Source organism: Wolffia australiana, chromosome 4 (assembly GCF_029677425.1).
Source record: "Wolffia australiana isolate 7733 chromosome 4, ASM2967742v1".
Lineage (NCBI taxonomy): Eukaryota > Viridiplantae > Streptophyta > Magnoliopsida > Alismatales > Araceae > Wolffia > Wolffia australiana.
Genome location: NC_135838.1, coordinates 12,608,658 through 12,618,881, shown reverse-complemented (window position 1 = coordinate 12,618,881; position 10,224 = coordinate 12,608,658).

The following is a 10,224-nucleotide window of genomic DNA, read 5'->3' as shown; positions in this document are numbered from 1 at the left end:
GAAGAATAAAATAAGTGATAAATGGAATGTGTCGGATATAATAGAATTACAAATGGAGATTGAAGATATAACTGCAAAATTCGATGAAAATACTATGTTTACTGAAACTCCTAACTTAATCAAACGATTGATAGGAAAGAACCTTATTAACGCTAAATACTATTTAAGGAAACACATTTCTAAAGAACTTTATAATAGCACTATTGTTCAGTTGGTGAATATACGCTAGAAGCTACCCTCATATATGCTCTAGGAGTTGCCTTCAACAGTATTCAAGAGAACTCGGTTGTGAGGGTATCTACATTGTTGGGACTCATAGATAGAATAGTTATAACACAGGCAAATATAATTAATAAGAATAAAATGATAAGTAGTCGAGTTGATAATAGTAAGGAAGGTGATATCAGTCATAAAAAAGGTAAAGAATTTGAAATAGGTAGAAGATTGCTTGATTTGATGATTGAAAGAAAATTGATCTCTCTTGAGTCCATTTCAGCAGATGATAATCAACCTGTAGTTAAAAAGAAAGGAAAGGCTTATATAGAAAAATATTTATTCGTTGTATGCAACTTTGACTTAAGTATTCTCCTGTTGAAACTCAATCTTCCAATGGTTTGCAATCCGATAGATTGGGAACATCCATCTGAATCTGATAATTATTTTCTATTTGAATTTGATAAATATATAAGCCTTTTGTGTTATCAGACCTGAAAGGTGGTTACTTAAGCAGTCCCTCCTTAAATATACATTACGGTCTTCTATCATCCCATACCCTAAACAATTCAATATAGAATTAGATGATTCTAAGTATAAAGAAGTGTGCTCCATGTTGAATGGGCTTCAGAACCAAGGATTTCAGATAAATAAAAAGGTATTGGAGTTCATTAAGAAGAATCATCCCACTTTCAAAAAAATGGGTCTTCTTATGCCTGGAATACTAGCGTGCGTGAATCTGAAAGAAGCCGTCGATCTACTGGGGAAATCTTTTGACCATAATAGGGCTATAGAGGGAACTTGTCGCCTTGATGCTCTCTTAAAAGAATTCTCTATTAGGGTGCAAAAAGCTAGGTATGAGGATTTTATAATCATGCTAGCGTCCGCATATGAGGATTATGTCTTTTATCTGCCAGCATTTATGGACTTACGTCGTAGAATTTAGCGCTCAGGTATCTTGCATTTTCATGAGCGTGATATCTAGAGCTTTAATAGTCTTTTCCAACAATCTTCAAGAGCTAGAAGGGTGCAAAGAGTCGGTAAAGTTATGATTTTTGGAGTTAGGCTCTCGAACTTTGCAAAATAAATGCTGGGAGTTGTGAACACAGCTGATCTGAGGTGAGGCCTTTGCCGATTGAGATCTGAAAAGCCAGGAGAGTTAGCCCTGAATGAATAAGAAATGGACAGCTGAGGGGGGAATTTACGAGCGGGTTGTTATCTTTAGAGAAAAACCGAGTAAATTCATTCTGAGAAAAGCCAGGGGAGTAGCCTCTTGAGCTGCCTTAAGTATAAGAAATTCTATCTTTATGATGAAGCTCTTCAATGGTATAAGGAAAAGCAGAGTTTGATCTATGCTTCTGATGAGAGTTTAATAAGCTTTGCTAAGGGTGATAGTGATCCATTTATGTTCATAGCCAAGGTCCTGTGTGACGATGTAGTTCAAGAATATAATAAAATACCAATAACGCAAGATGCCTCCGCAAGTGCCTATCAGATCATGAGTTACTTATTACTTGACAAAGAAATGGCTACGAGAAAGAATTTTTTTCCTCACCCTGATGGTAAAATACAAGATGTATATACCCACGTGCTCCAGGATTTAATGGAATTTATTCATCATCGAGTAAATGATAAGGAAAAGATGGAAATCATTGAATCTAAGTTAGATAGAAAGCTCATTAAGCTAATTTTTATGCCATTGATCTACGGGAAGACATTGATCAGCATAGAAAAAGATATTAGGATAACATATGGGCTATTACTAAGTAGAAAAGATACATATAACCTCGCTAAACTTTGGGATGAATTTTGGATCCATAAATATCCAGACATAGTAAATATAATGAAATTGATTAAAATCATTAGTTGGTTTTGTTCTGCAAAGGATAGAGCTCTTTTCTATAGTATACCTTTTTTCACTACAAAACAGGATTATATAGCTTTCAAAAAAGAAAGTATATGTGTTTATGAACAGGGTAAAAAAAAGAGATGAAAAGCTACTTTAAGTATACCAACCACAATAAGGGATAAGCAAAAAACAACATCAGCAACATTCGCAAACTTCATTCATCAAAAGGATGCATACATAGCCATGAAAGTGGTACAATCATTATTGAATCAACACGTTGATATCTATACTGTATACGATAATTTTATCACAACTCCAACTTACGTAAAAGTAGTACCTGATATATATACCAAGGTCTTTATTAATATTAGTCATCCACTTAAAATCATTAATCATTTTATTAATGAAAATCTCATTATTCCTGAAGAAGGAAATAACATAAGTAATGAGTCTATCCCACTGACATCTGATTATCTTAAAGATTTCTTTAATACAATTTCACCAGCTAAAGATAAAAAGAAACAGAGTATAGTAGTATCAAACTTTATTAAGTGCTACAAGAACTATGTTGATTCTGTGTGCGATAACCAAGTGATTGATTTTGATGAGCCTTATAATGCTGTGAAGTGGAATCAATTTAAGAAACTTCGAGAGAACAGAAGTCACAATTACAGCGTGCATTACTAAAAGAAAGAAACACCAGGGAGTTATAGATGCAGTGCCTCTTAAGTAACTTAGTGCTATCTATATGGGAAATGAAATCGATAATGAGCTACCAATAAAAGAATCAACCTTTTTTTTTAAACTGAAAGTAAATAATGATTAATTAGATAGAATATTAGGATTTGTTAAAACGAATGGAACTAGGGGAATAGGTCTACTCTATTATGTATTAATGGATTTGTATTTAGAAGAAATGGACATCCTTTTTATATGACGTAACTGCTAAATCTGGATTCAACAGCTTTTTGGTGTAGGTGCCTTAATACGGCTATTACGGGGTTTACAGATAAAAAAACAGCCCCCAAGTTGAATCAAATATTGAGATTAGACTGCGTTCTTCCCTCATGGGGATTGTCTGCTAAAGTGCATCCTGGAAGACGAGGAGGTTGAATTCTTAGGCCGTGGCATGGTAAATTATTTATTAATATGGAGGGGCACCTACAGTGGGAAAGGCCCGAAAGTCTCATTAATTTATAATGAAAATGAGTCTATGATTTGAGTGTGTCTGCTTATCGTGTGTATTCGAAGAGATTATGGCAGATTTGAAGAGATTATGGCAGATTCTGTTCACCAATAAATTGTATCTTGGTCTATTTAAATCATACATGTATTCTTGGCGCTCATTTTCTTTTCTTCGATTGATTCATAAAATAAAAGGTAGGAGGAGGACCTTGTCGTCATGCCACCCCGAATGTAGTCTACCCTCATTAGTCTTTAGTTGAGGATTTAGGCGATGCGGGTAAACAAAAGTCACGATTGGTAGGTTGAAAAGCCAGATGCTAGGGCACGCTGGTTTGAGTCCAGCTCGTGACAAGAGCATGGCGATAGAGAGGGATGAACTCATCAGAAAGCTGTCAGCTAGTCTTGCACTTCCTTATTCACTCTTGAACTATAGGAATGTGCTCCAGAAGGGGGTTTAGGTTGATGGTGTGCTACTAGCCTAGTCTCTCCCATAGGAGGCTACCCAGTGGGGTTCAACCTAGGCTTCAGAAGAGGGTTTAGGTTGAAGGTGTGACTGGACCTCAAGGGAGAGTCTTTCCCACAAGAGGAAGACACAACCCTCTTAAAGGCACAACCCCCGCTTCCAAGCAACTCCTTAGCACTGTTCGTGCTACCCTTGGGAAGGGCATAACTCACTCCACCAAAGAGAAGGAAGTCAGAGTGATGAAATGGGCTAGTCCACCTTGTCGACCTTTCGGATTCAGTCTGAGTGGGGTTGTTCATTACAGACTATTTTGAGCATTTGTCAGATTCTATTTATATCATTTCAAAGCATTTGTCGGATTAAGTTAAAGGGTAGATTTATCAGGGCTTCGTCTTAGTCAGTAGCTCATATTTAAGAATAGTATTAGCATCTTGAGTTCCTAGGTCAACGACATTTCTAGAGCGTGTGCCTACCCAGTCCTCATTTTCATCATAGACATTATCTCTTTTCGAACTCTGTGGAAGCCGTAGTCCTATGTTCATCATCTTCTTCCAATCCGTAGTTTTTCTAATCTATTCAGAAATTGGCTTTAGTGGATATCTGCTTCGTTATAGATGGATCTGTATATTGCTTTCTAAAACAATCTGCTGTGATTAAATCCTTAGCAGGCCCCTTGTGTTTAAGAATAGTTGCCTTATCTTCTATTTCCAACATGTAGCTTTTAGGTGCTAAGAAGATACCTTTCTTGATATGGTTTTCTAGTTTAAACTTACCCAATTCGGTGGACGGGACTAAATCGTCAAAAAGAGGACTTCCTAGAAGTATGGAGTCAGTATCAGTATAATAACAGTTCGATCTAGCTGTGTGTGGATACATATGAATATGAGCACAAGCTGTGGTAGCAGCAGCCAAGTGAACGGCCGACATCTTAGGAGCTTTCCAGTCATCGTCGTGTACAGAGTAACAATTGGTAATGGAATTAACAATATAGTAATGATCGGTAAGCTTCTCTGCAGATTGAAATGTTTCTTTCATCATCAATTACTCGTATTGTTTTTGATTGCAGATCTCCGTTACAGTACTTTCAGGATTCATACCAAATCTACCATAGAGCGAGTTCATTAGTATTTTATAAATATATGTCATTTGTGCATCACCTCTTTTCTTAGCATCGAGTCTGCTTTTATATAGGTCTGAGATGATACCTTTGAAAGGACTAGGTTTTTTCTCAAACAAATAGCCCCTAAGAGGAATTATATCATAACCTAAATTACGTGTGAACTTCAACTCTTCGCTATAAAAGACTCCAATGAATCTACCTGTAGGAAAGATTAAAGTTCCAAACTTGTCCTTATATGGCAAGAATGGATGTTCTATAGTACTTGGACATACAACATAGGCTTCAAAAAATCCAAATCAGCCTCTTCCAAATTATTATGCCAGACAGGGACCCCTGAAGGCATTGGATAGGATTTCATAATATAAGGATAGAGAGAGTTCACATAGTAGTAGTAAAGATGTTCACCAATATTACAGTCTCTATATCGGCAACAATGAAAGGCCTACATTTATGTTTATATTTGCCTTTAAGTGCGTTTATCTTATATGATATACTACACTTTTTATACTTAAGTGATTTAACCTCAGGTAGATTAGCATTTCTAATATCAGAATATATAACTTTGATAATATCTCCCCTCATATTATCATATATAGTAGTAAAAGGGAAAAGTCTGATTAAGGGGTTCGGTTTCATCGAAATCATAATATATATTTATGAAGATACCTTTGATCACTGCATTCTGATATTTTTTGCCGTATAACCTCACAAGTTGTTCAACATTAAAATAGATCATTTATTTGGGTACTTTATTACCTAAAGTTTCATACAATTGAATAGCCTTCCCTAAAGTACATACGATATCATTAATATTAGGTAATTCCATGATATAACCCTTAGTAAATTTGACGTACTTCGACTCAATATTGTAAGAGTACTGCTCTAGCAAGAGAAGAAAATATGTGAGTACTTCAAAATCAGTAATTTGAGGGTAGGGTTCTATGAAATGCATATAAGCATATATCTCACCACGAAAGCAATTCTTCCATCTTGAAGACCCAATAAAATCTATTAATCGTTCCCAGTAACCATAATTTTGGATAGACGAATATGCCCTTATGAATTTATTTCTATTTTTATTTAATGTGATGCACTTTCTCTGCAACATCAAAGCAATCAACACCTTTTTCTGCCTTATTCCTATGAATTCATTTCCCTTACTACGCACCCTTAGAAATCTATTGTAAATTATATCTCTCCAATAGTTAATCCCTCCACATTTGTTAGTCGCTGGGGGTGTATAGCGATACCCTCCTCTTTTATTGATCACTTGGAGGTTGATGCGATTAATTGTGAAAAAAATGACATGTTCATGCGTTTTTTTATATATATTTATGGGGAGCTATTTTCCCCTAAAGAGGGCCATAAGTTGGAGGTGTATTTACACACACGGTGTATTGACCTTTTGTCCTCAAAGCATTTGCGAAGAGTTTATTGTTGCGTTGAAAGAAAAATTTCTGAACCTTGGACTCCACAAGCTGCCTCAGTAAACAATCAAACAAATACGCGTTGAAGCCTACTTCTTCTCCTGAGATTTCTTTAAGAAAATCTTACTCTCTGAACAAGTGGGAATTCGTGCTTCGGTTGGATCTCCATATCTCCTGATAGAGCTTGTGTAGGTATCTGTTCCCTGATAGCGTTGACGGTAGTGGACTGTTTGTGACGGAGCAAGGGCCCTTCTGAACTCTTTGTTTGGTGAAATAAAATGTCTGAGTGGGGCTAAATAACTTTAGATCTCCAATCACTTCCTTAAAGAATGGAATGACTTGATGTTGGTCGTTATCTACAGATAACATGATGTTGAATTGTGGAAACCTCCAAGAGATTCTCCACTCTTATTTGATCTCTCTTAGGGCCAAACGGCAGCCTCGACCATGGCCACCATCCATGTGACTTAAACCATGGCATCATAAATGGATTCGGCCACATCCTTTATTTAGCATAAAACTGGGAAGAAACTCTAAGTTATTACAGAAATCTGTGGAAGTATAAATGACATTGTTTTGTAGTGGATTTAAGATTTTCGATAAAACTAGACAAACTCCAGTAACTAAGAGTTTATTGGAATGACTTGATGTTGGTCGTTATCTACAGATAACAGGATGTTGAATTACAAAAACCTCCAAGAAATTCTCCACTCTTCTTTGATCTGTCTTAGGGCCAAGCGGCAGCCTCGACCATGGCCACCATCCATTTGACTTAAACCATGGCATCATAAATGGATTCGACCACCATCCTTTATTTAGCATAAAAATGGGAAGAAACTCTAAGTTATTACAGAAATCTGTGGAAGTATAAATGACATTGTTTTGTAGTGGATTTAAGATTTTCGATAAAACTAGACAAACTCCAGTAATAAAGAGATATATTTAAGAGAGAAAGCCGAGAAAGATTATAGCTTAGCTCTATGTAATAGGGCAAGTGTAAACTTTCCCTAGGTGTAAACGTAGCTCTTAAATATTTTTAAGCTATGTGGTTTCTCACACTATTTTAGAGGACATTCTCTTCACTCTCTAGACCTTGTAACAGGGTATTTAGGTTGGCCTAGATCAAGTTGAATCCCATGACCTTCTATATATGTTACCTCCTTGAACTTGGATAACATAGCTTGCATTTGAAATCTTGCTAAGATGTTGTAAGGGTTCCTACTCAAGAATCTTCCTAAGGGAATGTAAGATATTATGTCATAAGTAGAGTATGATTCTGAGGCTTGAGATAAAATGATTGATTGAACTATAAAAATAGGGATAGAGAGTGTCTTAACTAATTGAAGTGTAGTAACACGAAACATGCTATTTTAGTAGTAATTCCATAAATTTGTGCGCTTATTTTAATTGAAATGATCATAATAGGATGTTATTAAGGCTTAAACTGATATATTGAATTTTAGAGTGAAGCTAATCTTCTCAAATTTACGGTATTTAAACATAATTTTATAACATTAATTTCATAAAGAAAATAAATTTATAATTCAAAACTTATTTTTGGATTTTTATAAATAAGTTTAGTCATTATATTCTTAGAATGACAGTCTAATTTTTTAGATTTGGTACTTTTATGGAATTTTCTTACATTAAATTAAATTACAATAATTTTTCAAGGTGTAATATATTTTTTTGAAGAAAATTTTCAAGGTTTAATATATAATTTTGAATAATTAAATACGTATAAGGAGTTCTCTTTGACTTTTCCTAGTCTTCAAAAAGTTTTGTGCCCTGGTAGAAATGTGCCACATGAATTTTGGAGGAGAGAGAAATTCAACTGATTGAGAATGGTTGAACTTCAAAGTGCAGTAGGTAACAACCAGAACGAGTTTATGGATGAAAATTTGAATGCATCTGTTTCTCTCTTCCCCCTATCTATCCATAATGTCTGGTCTATAAATAACATGTCCATTTTTGTAAAACAAGAACCCTTGAATTTTACCCCTAGTTAAAATTAGTGAAGTAATTTTCTCATTTAAAATATTATTTCAGTCCATTAAAGTATTTTGAGAACAAATAGAGAAAACCACATCAAGACTCATGAAAAGAAAGCACCACACAGCAATTTGGGCATATGACACTGATAAAATCAATTTAGATAAATACAATTATGCTTTTTATACTTTTTTGGTAACACATATTTTTATATTTTCCCTAGTATTATTCACCAATTTAGGATAAAATGATAATTTAGGGTTTATTTCTTAAGCTCTATTTTAATGTATTTTATTGATTTTTGAGACTAACCGCACTTGACTACTTAGAGTGAAGTGGATTTCTCACATCTTGTTGGAGTTTTATTTGAAAACAGGACTAAGGTAAATACAATGGTGAATCTGAGATACAAACGGGAGGAAAGTTTAAGCCTAAGCCATCTAATAGATAATAAGACGACTCCCAATACACAAGAAGCCCACTCTAGATGCCCATTCAAACCTCCTTAAGGGCCATGTTGACTAAAGGAAAGAATTGGCAAAGAAGGGTTGATTAAAACACTCAAAATATGCATAAAGTAATGTTTAAATGAAATTTAGAAATATTTTAAATATTCCAGTTAAAAACATGATAAATTCAATATGTAGACGCTTAAATTCATGTAAAACGTATCATGTTATCATGACGGACATCAGAATGGTCATTTGTAGACTCATTCTTGATGCCCATTGATGTGATGCCATCTGCCTTGTGGGGTAAAGGCTTGACGACAAGGAGGTACAATGAAAGCTGATGTAACTATTGATGGAGTCATGCTGTACAAGCTTTGTAACATGTCAAAAAGTTATTGACATAAAATAAGTAAGACTCTTTAAGTCTACTAGGGATAACCTTAATCAGGATGTAATAATATTGTTTAATATGCTTCTATAAATATGAATAGCCATTTATTTTGTTTTATTTTATTTTTTGCGTAATCAAACTTGTAATTAATGTCATTCCTAAGAAAATAAAAATTCATGATTAAAAAACAAAATCTAGTCGTCATTCCAAAATCACAAAACAAACTCTTCAAGTTCTCACAATTTACATTGTGGCAATGAGATTCTTTAAGCATACTAGGAGTGTCCCTAGGCATGATATAATAATATGGCTAAACGTGCTTCTGTAAATATGAATAGCCATTTATTTTATCTTTTTTAAAATTTACAAATCCTACTTCTAATTGAAATCATTCACCACGCAATAAAAATCATGATTAAAACAAAAAATCCAGCTGTAATTCCAAAATCACAAAACTCACTCTTCAAGTTCTCACAATGTATATCATGGCAATGATTGAGAGATTGATCCATGAGAAGATGATAAGTTATGGAGATTTAAAAATAAAATTTTTATTTATGTCTATTCATTTTCATCTTAGATGAGTTTCAAAAACTTGAAGAAAGGACAATGGTATGGATTTTGATCGCTCAAAAAGAGAAAAACACAGGTGTTGGTGTAATCAATAAAAAATGAGTACGCCTACTTGTAAACTATCTGGAAGCTTACAACTGATACAAATTGAAATATAATAATTACACTAATTATAATTACTGTGAAAATGCTTTTTGTCAAATCAAAGGGTTTATTTGCTTTTAAGGAAAATGGTCAAGGCCCTATCCAGTTAAAATTTATTGATCCATTCATGCGGTTGTTTATTCAATGGATTTTATTTTGAAAAAATTTTCAGTATAAAATTATAATTAAAATATGGAAGAAAAAATGAATTTTGATGATAAATATTTTACATGGGTGGTGCAAAATAGATAAATTAGGGGAAGACTGCTTGATTAGCGGCTTGTTCTGTGGTCAATATTAGAAAACCTTGATAACAGAAGATCTTTGTTGAATTATCCTGTTCATATTCCATTAATATTGTGCCAGGTATCCTCACCACTTTAATTTGATCCCGATATGCTCATATCTATTAAAG